Source organism: Myodes glareolus, chromosome 18 (assembly GCF_982192425.1).
Source record: "Myodes glareolus chromosome 18, mMyoGla1.1, whole genome shotgun sequence".
NCBI classification, from domain to species: domain Eukaryota; kingdom Metazoa; phylum Chordata; class Mammalia; order Rodentia; family Cricetidae; genus Myodes; species Myodes glareolus.
Window position 1 is genome coordinate 3744033 of NC_142043.1, and position 23601 is coordinate 3767633.

Sequence of the window (23601 nt, forward strand, 5' to 3'; positions counted from 1 at the left end):
AGAGACAGATATTGGGGTTCAACCTAAAGATCAGAAAAGCAAAACAACCAACCACTAGAGACCCTTTACCTCTATCAATACTCAGACCAAAGAGGCGATCCTCAAACTACCAAACCTCAGACTCCACACTTCACTGACTTCCCGATTCTTCCCCTTACCTCTCTCCACAGAGCCATACTGCTCCTGTCCCACCTCCCTAGTGCTGGGACTAAAGGTATGTGATCGCCTCTGCTAAGATCACCTTTGTGTGAGCTCTGTTTCTCTTTTAGAAAGAGTCAGTCTTTGTAGCCAAGGGTGTACTTGAACTCACAGAGGTCCAAACTCCTTGTCTCCTGGAGTCCTGGGATTAAAGGTGTGTGCCACCACTCCCTGGCCTATATGGCTGATAAGTATGGCTGCTTTGTTCTCTAATCTTCAGGTAAGCTTTACTTACTAAAACACAAATAATATGCCACTATAACTACTTGGACATTTCTCCCTTTCATAAGCCCCCTCTCATACCCTGTCTCTATAAGAACAGGTAGGATGATCTTACATTTCTGTCCCTGTCTAAGAACAAGCTTCTTGAGTCTGCTCATGTGGGTATCATGGTTGTCACAGTTCCAAGAGGGAGGAAAAGCCCAGGCTGAGATGGAAAATGGCAGCACATTTGCTATACGACAGAAAACAAACAGCCTTTGCTGGCTCAGCAAGCTGCCAGGCAACAAAACGAGCAAATTCTACTTCAAGGCATCAGTACTCTGCAGAGAGAAGGAGACGACAGCGCAGGTGAGGAGCACTGTGAGGAGGACCACAAGGATGCGGAGCTGCAGTGCAGCCAGGAAGGGAAAGCCAGCCGGAGGGATTTGTTCATGCAAGACACTACGTTCAGTCCCCAGTACTAATCGGATAAAGAGAATTCAAGGACCCAAAACTTGTCTCCCTGTGTGGTTGCTTATAAAAGCACATTCATATGCGCAGACAAAACACCCATGTGCATAAAATTAAAAATAAACAAATACAAATAAAATATGTTTAAAGGACTGAAGAGATAGCTCAGCAATTAAGAGCACACTGGTTGCTTTTCCAGGAGATTTGAGTTCAATTCCCAGCACCCCACATGGTGGCTCTGTGACACCATTCTCGGGGAATCTGACATTCCCTCTTGGTCTCCTCAACAACAGGTATGTAGGCAGGCAAATCACTCACATATATAAAAATAAATAAAAGTTAAAAATCAGACCAATAAAAAAAAACACTTAAAAAACTTGCCTTCCTCATTGAAATTCAGGTGAACAAATAACCACCTCTGAAGCCTGCAGACTTTCAGGTCATAACTTCACTACCACATGGACCTAGTGCAGACAGCTGAGAACGACAAGTTTACTTGCCTCTGCCTAACATAAAATAATAGACCTGTTCCCCAGGGCTCATAAACCTCTAGTCACAAGTCTCAAAGCAGGAGGGTTTATAATAATCAAGTCTAACATTTCTTCTATTTAATATTAATCACACTAATTTAAACCTATTCTTCCACAGAATAGATACTGTACTTAAATATGTCCGGGGATTCAATACATATGGCTTTCCTTGAGGAGTATTCTGGAAAGGAGGAAGCTCCCTCAGCAGTTCTGCCCAGACCACAGGAGAGGAAAGATGTAAGCTGCCCTGCTAGAAAAGGTACTGAGCCATGTGCTAACATAGATAAGGATAATGGGGGTAACATAAGTTATAAGAGCTAATAAGTAGCCTGACCTAATGGGCCAATCAGTTTATAATCTTATGGAGTCCTGCGTGTGATTTTCTTTGGGAATTGCCGGCTGTGGGGTACTGGGCGGGACATAACCCCAACAAGCCGTCCCCCTCATATTACAAGAGGTGACTAGCGAGTAAAGGCCCTTGCCATTCTCAAAGACAGTCTATACAAAGACACTATGTTATGCATACAATCCCATGTAATGATATTTCATTTGTATTTTAATAAAATATTTGTATTTGCCTAAAGATCAGAATGCAAAGCAGCCACACTAGTTAGTCAAACAGGCCAAGCAGACGTGGTACACACCTTCAACCCCAGCAGCCACACTAGTTAGCCAAAAAGGACGGGCAGTGGTGGTGCACGCCTTTAATTCCAGCACTACAGATGAGACAGGAACTGGCTCTCTTTTTCAGTCTGAAGATTTCTTAGAGGTAAGAGCTCTCTAGTAGCTTGGCTGCTTTGCTTTTCTGGTCTTCAAGTTGAACCCCAATATCTGTCTCTGGATTTTTAATATTCGTGCTACATTTGGCACCAAACGTTTGGGGTATAAATTCACAAAAAAGTCATTTGTCTCTGGCTTTCTAGGCATAAGCATAGGCCATAGCAGCAAAAGGGGTACATTCCAGAACTGCATGTGAGGCTTCAACCCCACTCAACTAGGCTTTCTTTTCTATTTTCCAATAGAGCCCCAATAACTGTCTCAGGGTTTTATTATTCATGCTACACTCCTATACATACAAAGATATGTATACAAAGATAAAAAGAGCAACGTTTAAAATTATTCTTAATTATTTTATATTCACTACATATTATGATAATAACTTTTAGAGTACCAGTCAAAAAAAATCATTTAATTTAATGAAATTTAAGTTCTAGTCTCTCTCTCTCTCTCTCTCTCTCTCTCTCTCTCTCTCTCTCCCCCCCCCTCCTCTTGCTGGAGATCAACCAAAGTGATTAACATATTAGACAAATCCTATGCAACTGGGCCACACCCCAGCCATACCATTTTTTAGTGTGATATTGTAGGATGAACAGTGTCTCCTCCATCCCCCTGGCAAAGCTCAAAGATTTGCACACAAAGACTCAAGCTGGGAAGAAGTCCAACTGAACAAAGAGGCAAAGATTGGAGCAGTAAACCAGACAAACAAGTTGTCCAGGATTGCCAAGAGTTGCCACCTGCTGAAAGGAGGGAGGAAGAAGAAAGGTTGGGAAGGAAGAGAAGGAGGAGAGGAAAGGGCTTTAGAACTAACGAAGGAGGACCTTCTAGCAGAACAAGCCTTGCTTAACTCTGCCCCTGACTTCGGCTCCCCAGAGCAAACACACAACTGTTATTTTAAGCCAGCAATTTTGTGATCATGTGTTAGATAGATCTAAGAAACTGATACATGAAGTAACAACAAAACGATAAGTTATAGCATGGTGGTTCATACCTCAACACTTGGGAATCTGAGGCAGGAGGACTTTGAAGCCTGTCTGGACTACATAGTAAGTTTTAGGCACCCTAAGCTTCTAAAATATTAAATTGTGTACATTGCTCACATTATAACTATAAGTGTTTTCTGCACTGGAGAATGAAGGGAAATCTCCCCACACTCCTCGTCTCCACTGTAGACATTACAGTTTTGGGTAGAAAGCTTCAATAACCCTAAAGTGGTTAAAAAAACACCCCATGATGCATAAATTTCCCTGAGTCATGCTTGTTTGTGAGGATTCCTTTTCTGGGTCAAGTTTGGAGAACACTTATGGCACCTGTTCATGCCCAGGAAAATGTCATTCTCAGTGTACAGTGTTGATAACATGTGTGATTCACTATCTACCCTGGAAGGAGGAAATAAGTCCTTTAAGAAACAGTCAGTGAAAGCTGGAGGTGCAGGTCAGTGATTCAGTGTTTGCCTAGAATGTACAAGACCCTGAGTTCCAACCACAGCACCAGAGATAAACAAACCAGTGCACTCTATTGTCTTGGCTGCCAAAAACACATCTCTGACATGTGCTTTGAACTGCCCTCCACTTTGGCCTTCATCTTCCCTTCCAATTGTTACAGCCAGGCTACTGTTCTCAGAGATAAGTGGTCCCCTTGGGAAACCCTCTTTCACAGCTCTTGGTAATTAGGCATGACAGCTGCTGCCTAAGAAAACTCCTTGCAGTGTTAATCTGGTGGCTTTAACTGAATAACAGCTGAAGGACACCTTTCAGGTAGCCTCTACCAAGTCAATTATCACAGGAGCCAACAACCTGGGCACAAAGGAGGAGCCAGCTGTCCAGGTGACATCATTTCCCAAGAGCAAGTCTATGCAAACAGGACATATTCAAGGAAGAAGAAAATGAGCTCCAGAAAATGAGACACAAAGTGGCTTTAGCCACATAAGAGGATCCTGGGCATGCAGTGAATGCAGTGACTTTCCTACAGTGAATGGGATCCTGGGCATGCAGTGAATGCAGTGACTTTTCTACAGTGTACAAAATCCTGAGCATGCAGTGAATGCAGTGACTTTCCTACAGTGAACAGGATCCTGGGCATGCAGTGAATGCAGTGACTTTCTTAGAGTAAGTTGAAGACATTGGAGGGACTTTAGGGAACTGAGTTGGATAGATGTGTGGTCACACCCCAGACGACAGACAGACAAGAGAATTGCAGTTTGCTTAGTGTTAATATGTAAGCATTCATGATATTTGGAAGTCATGTGGAAAAAATGGGAGAAAGACGGTCATCCTATCCAACAGAATTCTGTAATGTTGAAAATACTAGACAGATTTACATTGGTAGAAAACTCAGGAAAAGCAGCCGGGCAGTGATGGTGCATGCCTTTAATCCCAGCACTCAGGAGGCAGAGGCAGGCGGATCTCTCTGAGTTCAAGGCCAGCCTGGTCTACAAGAGCTAGTTCCAGGACAGGCTCCAAAGCTACAGAGAAACCCTGTCTCGAAAAACAAAGAAAAGAAGGAGAAGGAGGAGGAGGAGGAGGAGGAGGAGGAGGAGGAGAAGGAGGAGGAGGAGGGGAAGAAGAAGAAGAAGAAGAAGAAGAAGAAGAAGAAGAAGAAGAAGAAGAAGAAGAAGAAGAAGAAGAAGAAGAAGAAGAAAGAGGATCCTTCCTTTCTCTTCTTTTTTTGGTTTTTATTTTTTATGGTGGCAGTTAAGTCCATAAAAAATGAAATTGAAAGCTCAAATCTAGGGAGGAGGGGCGGATATGGAAACTTTTATAATTTAATAAAATTACAAAAAAAAAAAAAGCTCAAATCTAAAATCCTCCAGAATAGCCTTTCTAACTGTATATAGACATTCACTGAAATCCACATAGTTTGAGACTTGGCAGACAGTTAAGTAGCTACCATGATCCAGCTGTGTGATGATTTTCTGTTTATTTAAACACAGTGTTTTTCTTTTCTGACAGAGTCTCACTATGTAGCGCTAGCTGGCTTGAAACTGGCTATATAGACCATGCTGGCCTTGAACTCACAGAGATCTACCTGCTGCCTCCTAATTTGGGGGATTAAGATGAGTAATTACAAAAAAGAAAAATCTCCATTAGGGACTGGAAAAAATGGTTCAACAGCTCAGAGCATTTGTTCTTGCGAAAGACAGAGGTTCAATTTACAGCACCCACATGGCGGCTCACAATCATCTATAACTCCAGTTCCAATAAATCTGAAGCGATCTGCCCACCTCTGCCTCCCAAGTGATGGGACCATTCCAAACTACATTTTTTTGTTCTTGTTGTTAAATCTTGCTTAACCACCAAATAGAACATTTGATTCTTTTCAAAACAACCATGATCTAGGCCATCTTATTTTCCCAACAACCCCATAGGAAAGCCATATTAATAACTCAGTGATAGAGAAGGGTGTGGCTGGCCTGAGTTTACATAGCTGGCAAAGAGCAAGGGGCCAAAACCAATACCAGAACTCAGGTCTGGCACTGGAAAATATCTTGTAGTGTCTCCTTCTTAAAGTGCAGGGACACACAGACTGGGTGAGGTGATGCGACAGATCATGCTAGCTACCCAGGCAGTCAGAAACCAGCCTAAGCTATGTGAGACCCTGCCTCTGTTTGCCCACACCAAAAGAAAGTGACTATTGATAAATGCAGCTACATGTATGCATCTGAAAACCACTGATGCATTAAAGGAGAGTGTGCTACTCTTTTTCTGGTGATGGTAATGGTACCAAGGACAGACCCTTTCAAGATACAGAACCTTTCAAGATACAGAACCTTTCAAGGATAGAACCTCTCAAGATACACCTTCAGCTTTCTTTTTAATGTTTTTCTTTAAAACAAGATCTAAAGTGTGCCCAGGATGGCCTTAAATTTATCCTGTGACCCCAGTAGGACTTGAAAATTTTATTCTATTAATGGAGCGACTGGAGTTACAAGTTCTACACCACCAAATGATAAAACTGGACAGAGTCCATTCAGAAGCAGCTCCTTGGGGTGGGGGTGGGACTGGGGGAAAGGGTAGCAGAAGGGGAATCTCCAGAATGACAGAACTGTTCTTGTCTCAGCATGGAGAGGCACACTGGTAACTCAGACACGTGCAAGGCTGAGGTAGAAGAAGGAGGACTGTGACAAATTCAAGGTCAGCCAACCCTTCCTAGGGAGTTACAGGCCAGTGTAAGCTACACAAGTAGCATCCTGCTCAGGCTTGGGACATAACTTGCCTCGAATGTGGGGCCCTCGTTTCAATCCCCAGCACATTCCTCACTTAGAAAGGGCCTCTGCGCAGTTCCTACTGGGGATGGCAGGAGGGAAGTCCCCAGGCACTATCATAACCTTCTCTGTCTTCCTTACCATGCACTTACCGCATTCTGTTACTTTCTTTCTTACCATCTGTTTCTGCTACCAGAAAGCAAGCTCTATGAGAATGAGAATATGGACCCACCTGTCATTGCACCCCACAGCATCTACATCAACACTTGACACCTTGAGTAAAAATGTTGAGTGAATGGAAAAACTGGTGTCACTATCCACCACTATGGAGCCCATTTTGGGCCACACAGATGCAAAGAGACATGTTGAAATTTGAACCCAGGTCCATGTTGTTCTAGCCACCCTGAGCTGAGGGTCTCCTACTTTGATTCTTTGCTTGTTTTCATTCAGTTCACACCACTCTCCTCTACACTTCCAACTCAAGATGTGGAGTTTTTAAATTTAAAAAGTCTCTGTGGAGACTTTAAATTTGATTTTCACTTTAATTTTTTTTTCTTCCTGCATTATTGTCTCTGTAGCAAGAAGCTCCTGTGCCTTTGGTGTCCTTTTACACAGACAGCAATGCTGGGCCAAGCACTTTTCAGATGCAAGAAGAGTCAGGTAGTCGGTCCTGAGGGGATGTGCAATCCTGGGTTGTATGACTCACTGTTATTTCAAAGTATGCTGCCCTTGGCTTCCTTGGCATTCTGCCAGCCTATTTCAACACCAGCTTGTTAGAGCAGATATGCAAATTAGTGCAGCCACCATCCATCACTGAGACAGTGGCTGACAGTCCTTGGTCTGGGCCCTGTCCTGGAATCTCCCACACAGCAGGGAGAAGGAACCCAGATGACTGCAGCAGGGCACAGAAAAAATCGGGAGTGGTCTCTTTGGAACTTAGCACCCTGAGGCAATCAAAGAGATGGGTCTATGCCTCCTTCAGAGATTAGGTGATATTCATTCCAAGGACATAGTTCATTTTTTTTCCAAAATCAATATATCCATGATTTTAAAATAATAAAGCTGGGTATGGTGGCATAGGTCTGTAATGCCAGAACTCACAGAGGTCAAGGCAAGAAGATCAGAACTCAAAGTCAACCTTAGCTACATTGAAAGTCTGAGCGCTGGATTAGTTCACATGTGACCTTAGGGGGAGAAAAAAGGGCGGGAGGAATAGCTGGCACCTAAACAAATGAACAAAAAAACAAAGACAACCTATTGCCAACTTTACTTTAAAACATTTAAATAGGAATTATGCTATGTAGTTTTTATATACAACTGATGATTCTTTTTCATCACTATAATAGGCTTTTAAAATTTCTGGAAAGACCTTTTTTTGTACCATATACATTTATTTTGGTTGATTGATTGGTTGTTTTTTTTTTTTTTTCTTTTTTTGAGACAGGATTTCTCTATGTAGTTCTGGCTTCCATGGAACTCGCTATGTAGACCAAGCTGGTCTGTAACTCCCAGAAATCCACCTGCCTTGGGCTCTGAGTGCTAGGGTTAAAAGTGTATGCCACCATGTCTTTCTTAACAGTTACGGTGTCTTTATGAAAATATGATTCTAATATACAGACAAGGACACAGTACTTGCAGAAATTCACCTTTTTGTTGCTATTGGTTTTGGTTTTTTGACACAAACCCTTCCTTTGCGTCAAACTTGAGGTCCTTCTGCCTCAGCCTAGATGAGATTCTAGAGCTGTGCTATCTCACCTGGGGGAAACTCACAGTATTTGTTCAGAAAGAAGTGAAAATGTTGTTCTGACTTCTCTTTGCTTGATTCTCTAGCAATGAGAAAAGCATTGTTTGTTATCAAATCTACCCCAAGGTCAGATGACAAAGCAGGAAAATCAAGTTTGAGGCCAACAGAAGCCAAGGAGAAGACCCTGTTCTCACTAATGACCAACAACCAAAGACGGACAGGTGGCACTGGAATCATGAGCCATCCTGGATTAAATAATGAAAGCCTGAACAGAAAAAGAAAAGCCAGCTGTGAGTCAAGAGAGCCACATTTGGAGACGCCTCTCTCCAGCTCCCAACCCCTCTGCTTTGGACCCACAGCTGCAAAGCCTTTGAGAACCGAAGTTTCTCACTTCTTTTGTTTCAAGATAGTCTCGCTCTGCAATTCAGAATGGCCTGGAACTCACTAGGAAGCCTAGGTTAGCCTCAAAGTTTAGGCAATTCCCTGACTCAGTGCCAGGTTGTCAAGATTATAGGTATAAGCCACCACATATGGCTACTTGTCCCATCCTTAAAAGTGTTTTCTTGCCAGGTATGGTGGTGCACCACTTCAATCCCAGCACTCAGGAGGCAGAGGCAGATAGATCTCTGTAAATTCAAAGTTAGTCTGGTCTACAGAGTGAGTTCCAGCACACAAAACCAAACAAACCAAAAAAAAAAAGGTTTTTTTTCCTGTAATCTCACAAAGCCTCTGAATTTTTTTTTATTCAATAGCTATTTTTAGGGTGCCTAGTATGTATGAGATACAGCCTTCCTGCTATGTGAAATAAAACAAAGCCTCTGCTTCATGGGGCTTACTTAGCACATGGGCAAGAAATGGCTTTTAAATTTTTGATTTCTAATGGTGTAGTTTAGAAGAGCACTTGCCTACCCTTTGAGATGTCCTGGTTTCCATCCTCAGCACTGCAATATAATATAATAGTATATGTTATTATGTTATTTATCATTATATATCATATGTATGTAACCTATATATAGAACATATACATAAGGATTTCCAACTGTTAATAAGTATAGCAAAAAATTGAAAAGGACGGTTGATGTAAGCCATAAGTGTTATGCAGTAAAAGTCCAGCTGACAGACCCGTAGATAAAGCCACAGGAACATGATCGGGTGGGAAACCCACTTTGCAAAGCTTCAGGAACACTTGTTTCTGGATAGTCACTGTCAGTTCTGTAGAAATCTTGTGAAATCATGACGTTTCTCCCTTCTTTAATGGGATTCATCCCAAAATATGCCAACATTGTATACAGTACTCTTTAAACCTGCCTTTTCCTACACTGGCAACTGTATGCCTTCCTCCACACTATGGAGCCCTACTGTGAAAGCATTCACTCAGTCAAATTCATTCATTCTAATAGTCAAATCTACATAAAGCTATTGGCAGGACTTATTATTGACCAGAAAGAAGCCCTGAGCAGGAAGCACTGAGCAGAGAGACAGAATGTCTGCTCTGACTGATAAACACGTCTGGATAGCACTGAATTCTCCAGCAGCAGACTCAGGAAGGTATAATCTTTGCTCTACCCTAACACGCTATTAATATTCTGTCCTTACCTTCACCTTTCATTGACCATTTGTACCTTTACCCCTAAAATCTACAGGAAAAACCTTGGGTCACTATACCAGCCCCAGAGAAAGAAATTCCTTCTTAACTGGGTGCCAGCAGATATAGTGCTTGGTTGGGGGTAAACTCTTAATCCTCTTGGTCGGCCTGGGAGCTTCCCAGCCATTCTGAGACACAAGGAGCCTACCTTGTCAGTCTTTTATCCATCCTGTTAGCCCTAAAAAGTGCACTCTTGTTAACTATGTCTGTGTGGGTATATAAACTGGAAAACTTGTGGGAAGGGGTGAAGAACAAAGAACATCGAAAGGGAACAGCAAGGAAAAACAATGAAGAAAATTAAAAGAACAGTGAGAAACATCAAAAGGGGAACATCAAGGGAGCATTAGAGAGAGCAGAGAAAGAATAAATATATTCTGACATGATAAAAAGACTGATGTGAACTAACTTATTCTGTTTACCCTCAGATCTTACTAGTCAGGTTTTCACTTGCTAAAGTGAATTCTGAGAGGTTTAGTGGGGTTTAACCCCAACATAAACCTCAATAGATGATTAATGTGATGGAGTGGTGGATGGTGCTACTTTAGATAGCCAAGAGAAAGGATGAGATGTTGAAATTTGAGTCCTCAGTAAAAGACTAAGATATAGCTCAGAAGCAGAGCACTTGCCTAGCATGCACAAGACCCTCCGAGTTCAATTCCCAAACAGGGTTGGTCCTCCAATGCTAGCACTGCACACACTGGTCAGTGCATTCAATTTGGGGCCTGGGGTTCCTCCGATTTCTCTTTCTCCTTTCTTTTTCTTTTCTTTTCTTTTCTCCCTACCGTGAGAGACCACTCGGAGCAGCCTCTAGCCTTTGGCTTCTGAATCACCCAGACTGGAGCCAGGCAGGTTTTAACACCCAGACTGTAGAGAAAAACGTTTTCCTATAGGCTTTGGGGTGTTGCTGTTTCATTAACACGCCGCCTGTAGAGAGGAGACGTCCTTCTATAGGCCCTGCGGTGTTTTCGTGGGTTTTCACATTTTCAGCTTTGGTATAAACCCTCAAACTATCAGCCACCACCTATGAATGCTCTGCTGGTGTCCTGCTGGCTCTGCTTTTCCTCAAACTATCCCTGCCACCACTACCTCTGGTCCTGCAGAAACCGACAAGATTAGTCAGATCCGTGAGGGAGCTGTTTTCAATTCCAGCCTTTGCTCCCCACCACGGCTTGTAGTGCGGTGGTGTGGAAACAGGGTGGACCACACCTCTAGGTCTCTCTTGTTATTATTTTTAAAACTCCCACTACTCAAAAAAAAGAAAAAAGAAAACATGGCTTTTCCATACAACATGTGATCGCTGCCATTTTAACTGAGATAAGGTGAACTTACCACCATCTTAACTGATGGCCAGGTCAGGGGACCTCGCTGCCATCTTAACTGACAGCCAGGTCAGGTGATCAAGTCTGGTCAGCCATCTTTACTGAGGTATATATCCTGACCGAACCTACGGTTTACTTATGTTTTTGTCTTTAAATTCCTCTAGCTGACTCTGTTACATGTGTGTTTTGCGCAGTGGCATGCCTTTGGTAGGGCCCACCAAGACAATCCACTTTGCCCAATTTATGTTCACTGTGTGTGTACATACATGTAACTTAAATGCACCTATAATTACTGATAAATGTTATAATTGTCTGTTCATTGTATCTCATTCCAAACTACAATAAGTCTCATGTTTTAAACTGGTATGTACTTTTAAGTCTCTTACAAAAATACCGTGTATTTAATCCAAACCTGATTTAAAATACATTAAGTCGTTCTCTGCCATTGTCAGCCCCACTGTTAAGCTTTATTGCAAACAGTTCTTTCCTACTTTGTCTTTCACAAGGACAAACATCACCTGTTAAGTTGAGAGCCAGTACATTCCAGCTCAGACCCAGCTCTCCAGGTAGATTCTATAACTTATCTATACCCAGTCAACAGCCCTCAGCTGCTCAGAGGTCTGGGGAATATGACATTTAAATGCTTAATTATTAAAAAAAAAAACTTTTCATAACAAAAGAGACAGATTGCCTCCTAGCAGCAGCACTCTACTTACTCCAAAGAAGACAGAAGAAAAACGGGCACAAACAATGTTCACCCACAATTCACTTCAATTGCCAAGTGCTGACCACTGGACAAAACTGCCTTTCATCTAAACTGAAGATCTCCAGACAGTGGACAAAATCACCAGAAGCGACAGCCTAGCTGCTCAGGCAAAGGTAGGCTTGTCTTCCCACAGGATTCTTAGCCCTCTGGATCTTCTGGAGCATGGTAGGCCCTGTGCTAAACAGCAAAAGGCAAATAAGGCCTCAGCTGTAAAACTTTAAGACAATTCTAAGGACAATTCTGAACCCTCTCAGTCTCAGCAGTAGTTCTCCCCTCCCCCCTGGAAACTAAGGACCTAACAGCTACACATGCATGTACTGAGATGTTGGGAACTTTCTATCTCCCTAAATAGGGAGGGGCAAGATAACCCTCAGTTACTGATGTTTTGACTCAGGCCCTGGGAAAAGGGCAAAGCGACCCTCAGATGTTTTCCCTTACCTCATCTGATCTGGCAACTGCTCTCCAAACAATTATTGGTAATGGCCCTTTTGAATAAGCCAATCATAACAGTTAAAGAACAACCCCCCAGACACTCCCCTTCCTTTTGTGACTTTTTCCTTTAAAAGTAGCCTGTACCAGCTATTCAGGGTCTTTCTGACCTCTAATGCTGAAAGACCCTGTCATGACAGAATTAATAAAATCCTCATGCTTTTACATAAGCTGTGGTGTGAGAGATGGTCTCTTGGGGCGACTCCTCCTTGGTGATTGGACTCCAGGGTCCAACACAGCGACCACGGAGGATTCTGAGGAGCAGCTCTAGATGCCAACCAAATAAGTGCTCTGTTGTTTTTGAATCAATAACTCAAGTAAAATTTTATCCTTCTTAAAGATCTCTGATGCAGTTTGACAGCTAAGAGGTTTTGTCAATTTAAAAGGACAGCTTCACCAAACAAATTTCTACAAGTACAAGTTAACAAAATTCTCACACTGCCTTTTATAATCTTAAAGATACTTTTCATTATGTAAAAATATCTGTCACAGTCATTCTGATATAAATATGCTACTGTTTAAAACTTATGTTTTCACAAACCCAAAAAATCCTTGTAAGTTCCAGGGAGCCGAATTGAAGGATCCACCTCAAACAGGTCAGATACATCCCTCTTAATTCCCTGGTCCTAATTTTTTTTTTCCTAAACTTAACTTTGTCCTCTGTTCTGCCAATACCTTAAACAGGTGTAAAAGACACCAGACATTTCCATACCACCACCAGACAGGATCAAAGACAACAGCTACCCCAGGATGTGACCAGCATCCAGCTTTTCTCAGGTTCTCCTCAAGATGACGCCCACAAATAAGCAGGAAGCAGTCTTGAGAATCCACCATCCCAATTCCTTTAACCTGTTGTTCCTAACTTCCCACCTTTTTATTATAGAAAAAGAGATGAGAGTATAATGGTCTGTCCTGTCCCTTTAAAAGACAAGCCCCGCCCACGCCATCCCCGTCCACCAAGGCAGGTGGATCTTCCTCTGTTTCCAGCCTGAGTTCCTTCCTTTCTGTCTCTCTCCAGAAAAGGCAGCTAGTGTAGTGGCTACAATCCTCTTCCCCCGTCCTCTCTCCACCCCCTCCTCTCTGCCTCTCTCTCCTCTTCCCCCTCCTACCTTCTTCTCCCCTTTCCCCTTCCCTTCCATAAGACACTAAATAAATATTTAACCTCACTCTGCATGGCGTGCCTAATAGGCCTCAGTTTCTCACCCACCGCACAGCCCCTCATGGGACCAGGTGCTCTCCAGTCTGCCATAGTCTCCCACCCACCACAGCCCTAAACCACCCACAGTGACCCTCTGCCACCACTCAGGGACCAGAGCGATTTATTTAAACCATTACAAATGAGAAAGAAGAGAGAGGGAGGAGAGGTAAGGTAGGAGGGATTGAGCCAGACAGTGGTGGTGGTGGTGGTGGTGGTGGTGCACACCTTTAATCCCAGTACTCAAGAGGCAGGGAAGGCAGATCTCTGTGAGTTTGAGGCCATCCTGGTCTACAAGCTAGTTGCAGGACAGCTAAGGCTGTTGTCTCAAAAAGGATCCCAATGGGATGAGATGCAGTCAGCACCTATCACAGGGATAAAAAGACAGATGTCATCTTGGCTCACTCTGGTCACTAACTGCACAGTTTGGATTTTGGAGCACCTTTTTTACAAAAGGAGATTCCTTGCAACATTATTTTCACATTGTTCCTTTGTGAAACAGCAATACTATACTTTACCCACAAGGCTCACTAGAGTAAGGTGAGAACTCACATAATGGTGGAAGGAGAGAACCAATTCCACAAGTTCCCTGAGCTCAGCATGTATACACACAAGCATATCACACACACACACACACACACACACACACACACACACACAATAACAGTAATAACAGCTACAATGCTGTGATTTTAGCCATTAGGCTCTTCTGCCTGAGGGCTTGTCCACACACACATGGCCCTAAAACCCAGAAGTGTCCGCCTTATTGTGGCTGAAATCATAACAACAATCTGTAAATTTTTGTAAGCTTGAAAATTTTCTGAGAACACACAAAAACATTAAATTTAGTGTTTTTTTTTTCTACCAACCTTTTTGTTCTGAATTTGCCAAATAGCACAAATGTCTGTGTACTAGGCCCTGAGACTTACCAGTCTTTGGAGGGGTCACCACCTATAAAATGTATGCTATACATTTGACAGCTGAGTACAAATTTTTCAAGCAAGGCTTGGTAAAAGGCAGAGGCAGAAGGATCTCAGAATATTTGAGGCTGAAAAGGGTCAAGGCCAGTGCAAGAGAGGAAAGGGGATCTTGTCTTGGTTTTTCATTTTGTTTATTTTTGAGATAGGGTCCCTAGTAGCCCAGGCTGGCCTCAAACTCAGTATGTAGCTGGTGCTGCCCTGGGACTCTTTATCTTCCTGCTTCTTCCTCCTAAATCAGAGATCAGAGGCATAGGGTCACAAAACCCAGATCTTTTTAATGTCATTTTCTCTACCTTGTTCTGGTTTTGTTTTGTTTTGTTTTGTTTTGTTTTGTTTTTTGAGACAAGGTTTCTCTGCAGCTTTGGTGCCTGTCCCGGAACTAGCTCTTGTAGACCAGGCTGGCCTCAAACTCACAGAAATCCGCCTGCCTCTGCCTCCCGAGGGTTGGGATTAAAGGCATGCACCACCCACTGCCAGGCCCTGTTTTGAATCTTATTGTAACAATGTTGCCAACTTGAAGAATATCCAAAAGTATACTTTTAATTTGGATCCACCTTGTAAACCAGCAATGACTTGGGCTTACTAGGCACATCTTCTTACCTGCAAGGATTCTCAAGTTATAAGGAAATAAAGCAGTTTACAACTGTGTCTGCAGGATAAGATGCTTGCTGGGCAGATGTGAGAACTATGGAGTTCCTATACCACAATCAGAACTACTTTATAATTACTTTTTAATTTGTATTTGTATATGCATGTGAGTGTGCAGATGCCTGTGGGGGCCAGAAGAGTGCCACCCCAGCTCCTCTGGAGCTGTAGTTACAAGTCTGGTGTGAGCCATTCTACATGGGCTGTGAACAAGCTGGAGCTCTTAACTACTGAGCCATCGTTTCTCCAACTGCCACCACCATCACTATCATCATAATCAACATGGCATGTGTGTTCATGATGGAGGAGGACACACATGCCATGCACACATATTGAGTCAGTGTTCTTCCACCTTTACATGGGTCCCATGATCAAATTCCCATACCTTCCCTCATTTGTGAAAGATGCACTCCTGTAAGAAGGGTCAGTCAATGGCAAGTAAGATGTCGCAGTGGGTAAAAATGATCAAGACTAAAGGTATAAGGAGAAAACTAGCTCCAAAAAGTTGTCCTCTGGCCGGGCAGTGGTGGCCCATGCCTTTAACCCCAGTGCTTGGGAGGCAGAGACAAATGGATCTCTGTGAGTTCGAGGCCAGCCTGGGTAATAGAACTAGTTCCAAGACAGCCAGAGCTGTCACACGAACTGTTGCCCTGTGACTCAACGTGAGTGTGCATGCTGATGTATACACACAAATACATCAATGATTTTTGAAGGGTCAGTGGTGACTTTCATCTTACAATAGGCTGTGATATTAGGCAGGAGGTATACATAGGCAGGGAATATGTCAGGATATACAGCTTGACACCCATGAAAGGGCCTGAGGAGACATGCAGTGAATTGTGGGGTATGCCACTGAAGCCCCCAAACATGACTCATAGCCATTTCCTGGGACCCCAGTATGGACATGGTGAGTATTTAATTAAAGCTTGCTTCAAATTTGGTTCTAAATTGTAGTAGTGGCCTTATTCTTGACCAGTGGGGTTAACATTTTCTGGAGACTGCAGTGAGGGGCTGCGGGCAAGCCTGCTTTTCATCCTGCCAGCTCCCACACGGCTAGCTTAGGCCCAGAAATAATAACACATAAGTTGTATTCATTTAAATACTGCCTGGCCCATTATCTCTAGAGAGTTAGTTACTGGCTAACTCTTACATCTTGATTAACCCATTTCTAATAATCTGTATCACACCACGAGGTGTGGCTTACCGGGAAAGATTCAGCATGTCTGACCTGGTGGCTGGCTCCATGGTGTCTGCCTCATAGCCCTCTTCCCAGCATTCTGTTCTGTTTACTCCGCCTACCTAATTTTCTGTCCCCTCAAAGGGCCAAGGCAGTCTCTTTATTGACGAATGAAAATAACACAATAGACAGATAACCCTCCTCCATCAGGAGACCCCCAGTGAAATTTGGACTACCCACACACAAATTCTAAAGCCAGACCTTCACTCCTGAACTCTAGGCTGAGGAGCCTCTTCAGGAGGCTCATACCTTGAAACATCCCAAGGGTCCAAGTTCATCTTTAGTTCTCAGACTGTAAGGGTAAACTTCTGTGCTGAGAAAACCTGCAAGTGTCTATGGAAGCCTCCTAGTGAGTCATAAACTGTTCTGTTCTGTGAGATCCCTATCTGGAATATGGAAGGGCCTCGACCCCAAGATTCTCCCTTCCAGGGCAAATAGTGAGACATCACCAACTGCCTGGTTCTGGTTGGATGAAAGGTTTTGTTCATCTGTTTTGGGCAGAAAGTTTTGTCTGTCTTTTTCATATACTTGGACAGGTCTTTGTTTTCTGGTGTGTCTCTTAAGTTTTGTTGTAAAATGTATGAAGCAAAATGTATGAATGAAAAGTGGCCACCACATGTTTTGTTTCTGACTGCTCTTCTTTGAGTATATGAGTTTTCTGTGTTGTATTTCTTGGTCATATTTTTGCTGTCTCTGCTGCTGTCAACCACCAGCCACAACTGCCATGGCTGCTTTTATGGTCATTGGATTTGGGTTAGCATGAGTTCAGATGCCTTTTGGAAGTGAATAACATTAAAGTTGTTCTATGCTATTGGAAATCTGGCCCTAGAGTTGGGTTATGGCTCTCCTGTCTCTAGACTCAAGCATATTTAAATGTTTCCTCTTTCCTATGTCAGTCGAGTCATCTGACACTGTGACAGGGAGAAGAAAGCAAAGCAGAACAGCCACAAATTAGATGTGTTTGTGCGAACATTCTATAGCTAAAGATTTATGAGTTTGTTTTATTGGGTATAGTTAAAAATCTGTTTAAAAAATGTTAACTTAAAACTTGTAATAGGGAACCAGGCATTGGTGGTATATGCCTTTAATTCCAGCAATCTTGAGAGGCAGAGACAGGTGGGTCTCTGTGAGTTAGATGTCAGTCTGGTCTACAGAGCTAGATCTAGGACAGCCAAGATTATACAAAGAAACCCTGTCTTGAAAAAATAAAATAAAAAAATAAAAAACTTGTAACACAGGATTGACATTTAAAAATCTATGTATATGTAATCTTAGAGGAACCATGGCATGATCCCATTTTGGAATATAAGCAACGCATGCCTTGATACCATCTTAAGGCAGTCATATGGCTGAATGCCAACTTTGCTAGGGCAGGAATGGGTGGATGCCAAGCAACTTCACCGCCATCTTTTGATAGCCCTCTCTGCTAGGGGTGGAGAAGGCAGATCTCATGTCTTGATTAAGAGTAACCATGTGGCTTGGGCCAACCAAGGAGGCAACAACAGGCTCCACAAAATTTTGGATTCTAATGGATTTTTATATGATAATTTCTGTCCTGAAAACAAGGATTATGAAAGATAGAATTTAAAACAATGTATGTTTAATAAGCTACTAAAGCTGCAGCTCCAAGCATTCATATGCAAAAATGTACTTTGCTGGAAGTAAAACTTTGTAACATTAGAATAAACCAGACAGTATTGGTTTTAGAGATATGAAGGGGTCATATAGAAGCTGAAGTTTGCGAGTGTGTGGCAGGGCTTGAGTTCCTAAAGAGAGCGCAGTTGCAATAGACCATAGCAGTTTTGAAAATGCCTGCTCCACGTGATAGTCACCAGAAATTCCATTTGCAATTAAACAGGACTGGCTAGGATCTAGAAATCAGGCTGTATTTGCTGCCAAGGGTGGAGCCAGAGGGATGACCCAAGACCCTTGGGAAAGTCCAAAGGACAGTGAATGAACCCAGATATTGAGCGAAGTGTTTGTACTAATGGAGAGTTATTTTGTCTTGTGCACAGTATGGTTGTGCCATGTGTCTTCTCTCTTGAAGTAAAAAAGGTACTTTATTTTTTGATATTGCAAGAAACATACAGTTAAGCAATTATAAACTATTTTAAAAGGAAATTTTAGAGTTTTACAGAAATTTAGGTTAAAACAAATGTATTTTTAAGAAACAACTTTTAAAATATTATTAATTACTATTAATAAATGATCTTAAAAATAAATAAATAAATAAATAAATGGATTAACAACTGAGGCCACAACTTTGAGCACCAAACACTTAACAGCAGAAACTGGAATATCCCTAAGTTATGATGCCACAAGAAAACAACCCACGCAGTCTGAGAAAAGCCTGGAGCAGTTCTTACCCTGTGGGGCTGAAAGATCTTTTCACGGGAGTAGCCTAGGCCCGTGTGCATGTTGGATGCTTGCACTGCAATTCCTAACAGTGGCAAAACTGTGGTTGTGGCATGGCAGTGAGAGTGATTTTGTGCTTGGGGTCACCACAACATGGGGAACCTTTTGAAAGGTCACAATATTACAAAGGTTGGGAACAACTGGCTTAGAGAATGTATCCTTACTTAAGGCGTATTAAGGCTTAAGAGTGTTTGCCTAGCCTCCTTATTTTAACTAACTTCAAGACTCAAACGTAACAAAGATAAAGTTATAAAATAAGAATAAAAATCAATCAGAATTATATGATATTCTTACAGTATATTAAATTTCTCAGAATCTCTTAATACAGTTACTGATTCTCAATATGCAAAAAAGTCATTTTACAAGTTGAAACCACTAAACTTATTCCAGATGATTCAGAAGTAACTTTGTTATTTATTCAATTATAACAAGTAATCAGAAATAGAAATTATCCATTGTGTATAACATATATCCAATCCCATATAGATGTACCAGGTCCTTTGGCATAAGGTAATGATGAAATTGACTAGCTACTAATAGGAAATGCGCTAGAAGCCTCAGAATTTCACTTGGCAAGAAGCCAAGGAAATTATAAGGAAATGTTCTACTTATTCTTTGCATAACCAAACTTTGCATAACCAAACCTGCAGGAAGTAACCCAAAAGGTACTCGGAGAAATGAAATTTGTCACAATGAGGACACTAAGAGAGATTTACACAGATCTAATCTACATGGGAAGTAGAAAGTATAAAAAGACAAGATCTCCTGAGTAAATTGGGAGCCTGGGGATCTTGAGGGAGGGTTGAAGTGGGGGAGGGGAGAGGCAGGGAGGGGAGCAGAGAAAAATGTAGAGCTCAATAAATATCAATAAAAAAAGAAAAAAACATGTTTTGCAATGACTCTTCTCAAGAATGCCTCTGGTAAATGGAAGATGGAAAGAAAAAGGTTTAAAGTCTATGCAAGTTCTGAGGATATAAGAAAGTGTTCTAAGGTATGTATGTAAAGGTCTGAGGCTAAGAATGCTTAAATAAGAAAATTACTTAAGGTGTGTAAATGCAAGTTGTAATTGAAAAAAAAACAAAACAAAACAAAAATAAGTGTTTTGGAGCCACAAGACTATATATACAGTGATTGCACAGTTGACAACCAATAGGCAGGCAGATCCCCGGGAAGTGTGTCGCACACATCCACGTCGAACAACCCATTTTGCAGAGCTGCGGGAAAACTTGTCTTTTGGAAAAGTCGCTGCCATATCTGTGGGAACCTTGTGAAGCCATGATTCTTCCCTTCAAAATGGGATTCATTCCCAGAACACCTCAGCAGTGTAACCTCTGCGGAGGCAACAAAGTGACCTTGCTCCATTCCCCCCCACACCAAAAGGCATTGGAGCAAAGGCATTCACTCTTTGTTCTGTCAAATTTACATAGGTAATCCCACAAAATTACCTAACAGACCACATAGAAATGTCTACAGAAGACAGGCACTGAGCAGGAAGGCAGCAGGCCCCACCTTTGCTAACAAACAAATCTGGGTATCCCCAAAACTGGTTATCACCAAAGAGATTAGATGAGGAGAACGGGTGAATCCGGGATTCAGGGATGTTTAATGACTTTATCTAGTGGTTTGGAAAGTCAGATGCTTCCCCTTGAATGGTTGGGTCACCTGTTCCAGAGTACAGCTTTGTCAGAGTTTACTTGCCTTTTTTTGTGATTTTAATATGCATATTATCATTGTTTTCGCCTATGGAATTTTCCAACTATGTCGGTAAAAACTAGAAACCTCCTGGGGATCACTCCTTACTCCTCTTCTTCTCCTCCTTCTCCTCACTAGTTATTCTACTTTTTTCCCTTACTCTCCTTTCTTCTCCTTATTTTCTTCCTCTCCTCCATGCCCCTTTTATTTCATTTTTCCCCCTCACACAAAAAAATAAAGAACATGCAAAGGTAATGTACTTCAGTTAATTTTTTTACCCTCAGATCCTTGCCTGCCATAGACATCCAATTCTGAGCCCTGAGGGGGTACTAAGGCTGGTACTCAAAGCCCCCAATAAAATTTAATCAAGATAGGTAAAAAAAGATAAGAAATGTTTCAGGTTTATTCCCCCGCCCCCCATCTATTGCTATTATTATACTACGATTTTGAAAGTTCAGTTTTAACATTAATCAATGCAGTTCTGGTCAGCTAGCAGAGCACTGGTTCCTATTATCAGTCACAAGCTCAAGATTTTAAGTTTCCTTTGGTTGTTGTGGAGGTTGGAATAGGAATGGGCTCCACAGACTCCTGAGTCTGAATGCTCCGCCCATAGGGAGGAGCTGCGCCATTAGGAGGTGTGACCTTGTAGGAAGAGTGTCTCTGTGGCAGTGGGCCTTCAGGTCTCATATGCTCAAGCTACTCCCAGCTTGGCTCAGCCTCCTGATGCCAGCAGATCAAGATGTAGAACTCTCAATGCCTTTTCTAGTATGTATCTGCCTGCATGTCACCGTGAGTCTTGCCATGATGATAATGAACTGAAACTCTGAAACTGTACGCTAGCCCAAATTAAATGTTTTCCATCACAACGGTCATGGTGTCTCTTCACAGCAACAGAAACCCTAACTACAACAATTGTCTTCTAAGTTTAGATGTAAAGATGCTTCTCATCAGGCTAAAAACATCTCTGTTCAATCTATATATCCAGCTTTCTGGACAGGAAAAAAAAATGTTCATGCTTTCTAACCCAAAGCTACCACTTTTGCGAGGACTCAAAGGTGTGGATTTCAGTGCAGATTACAATAGACATCTAAGACTTTTACCTCTATTAGTAAACTAAAAATTCATGTAAGCTTCAGGGAGTCCAAGAACTCACAAAACTTGGATCCACCTCTCACAGGTCAAAGGGACTCCAGATAAGTACAGCCCAAGTTTCCACACATGCCTGTTCCTGATAGTGAAATAGCTCTTCTGATCTTGGGACTCCTTCCACCCCCAGTTACTAGGACTGTGAGCCTGGAAGTTACAAATGTAAGATTTTCTTTTAAGTTCCTAAACTTTAACTTCTGTCCCTAGCCTATTTCTGTCTCCGCAGATTTCCACTTGACTGACAGCCACCATCCAGGAAACAGCTGACTACAACCTGCTCCAGATGGCTGCAAGCCCTGGACTTGCTGGAAGCCGATGTGATCGCTCCCTGTCTCTTCAGATGGGTCAGCTAACCAGATGCTTCTGGTGAATGTCCCATTGCTTGAATCCCCTCCCGGCCTCTGACTAGCATTCCAGCCCTACTGAGCCCTGACAAAGACGTTCTAGTTTCAGCAGTTGTTTCAGAAGACAGTATCTCATCTCATGTGCTCCAACAGACCAGAATATGAGATCAAAAGGAAATTCCCTGGCATAGGGAACAAAACAGCTACCATAGTACCTATTGGCTACCAGAAAAGGTACCTGTTAAAACCAAATAGACCCAGATCTATCAGGAGGTAAATCCATTAGCTGAAATCATTCTACAATATGATAGGTAACTTGGCCTGTTTTATGTAGTTTATGCAGAACACAGAGGTATTATGTGGGGGTTTTGTTGTTGTTTTTTAGTTTGGTTTATGTATTTTGGTTTGGTTTTTCAAGACAGGGTTTCACTGTAGCTTTGGAGCCTGTCCTGGCACTAGCTCTTGTAGACCAGGCTGGCCTGGAACTCACAGAGTTCCTGCCTCTGCCTCCTGAGTGCTGGGATTAATATTAATAAAATTAAATTGATTAATAATAATATTAAATTAATATTAATAATATTTTTAAAGTGTTTATTGTGAGGACCTGACTTTGCAGGTTCCATTTTAAAGAAGGGGGCTTCATCTTAAGCCATATGTTAAGTTGGGAGCGTAGCCCCCAGCCCCTAGCATCCATCCCGTTGCATTGCTCTGGACTCCAAATCCCAGCATGCCAGTCCCGACCCCTGGGGGAGGGCGGGTCAGGACTACTTCCACAGGGTATTTGAGTTGGCTCCCAGATGAGAACGTGGTTTTCGGGTCTACATGGGCTCCCTGCTGGTCTGTCTCCCCACCATGCACTCAACCACCCGAGAGAATCATTCTTAATAAAACAATGGGCATTTTGATTTGGTTTGATTTGACCTAACTGGATTTCTTGCACTGGCGGAGCTGTTTTTCTTTCTTATTATTTTTTGCTTAACACCATATAGTGACCAGAGGCAGACCTCAGTTCCAGGAATGTGCTGCTATATCGAAATTTAAATGGCTATCCTAGAAATAGCCAATTAAGGAACTAAGGAGCAGGGCCATGAAACTTAATGCAGTCCAGATGTTTTCTGCAGACACCCTCGTTCTTGCAGCTATCCTGACAGCAGTTTAAGGTCCTTTGTTAACAGTTCACACCCAAAGTTTAACCAAAGATCCCAGAAATCATCTTACTCTGTACACCCTTCAACCACGACCCCAAAACATGCATTCACCCTACTTGCAGCCATTCTCCTTTAAAACCTCTCCTTTCCCCAGGCTCAGGGTCTCACTCTCTCCTCCCCAACTGCGTTGGTATGTTGTAAAAGTGTGGTCCAGACTTGAGTTTGTTAAACAAAGACCCTCATGAATTTTGCACCGGACTCAGTCCATGGATTCATTTGGGATTCAGTGACACAGGCATAACGCTATACAAACCCTTTATTAGCCACTAGAAATAACCTGGCTGTACTCAAAAAAGCTCCATTTCCAGTCTCCATCTAGATAGTACTCTGATATCAGCCATCAGGTTTGGCCCTTCTCTTTCTGCTATTCATTTGGCTCTTGTATCATTGATACC

General features: G+C 42.4%; 1 protein-coding gene and 1 long non-coding RNA gene across 2 annotated transcripts in view; one reads left to right on the top strand and one right to left on the bottom strand.

Annotated features, from left to right (window-relative positions):
* The window catches only part of Kat2b (lysine acetyltransferase 2B), a 128247-nt gene that overhangs the window by 100540 nt on the left and 4106 nt on the right, over window positions 1–23601 (bottom strand). The window lies entirely within an intron of this gene.
* LOC148119052 (uncharacterized) lies at window positions 1502–22903 on the top strand. The gene is made up of 2 exons (XR_015735394.1): window positions 1502–1659; window positions 21862–22903. It is a non-coding gene; the product is annotated as an uncharacterized LOC148119052 (long non-coding RNA).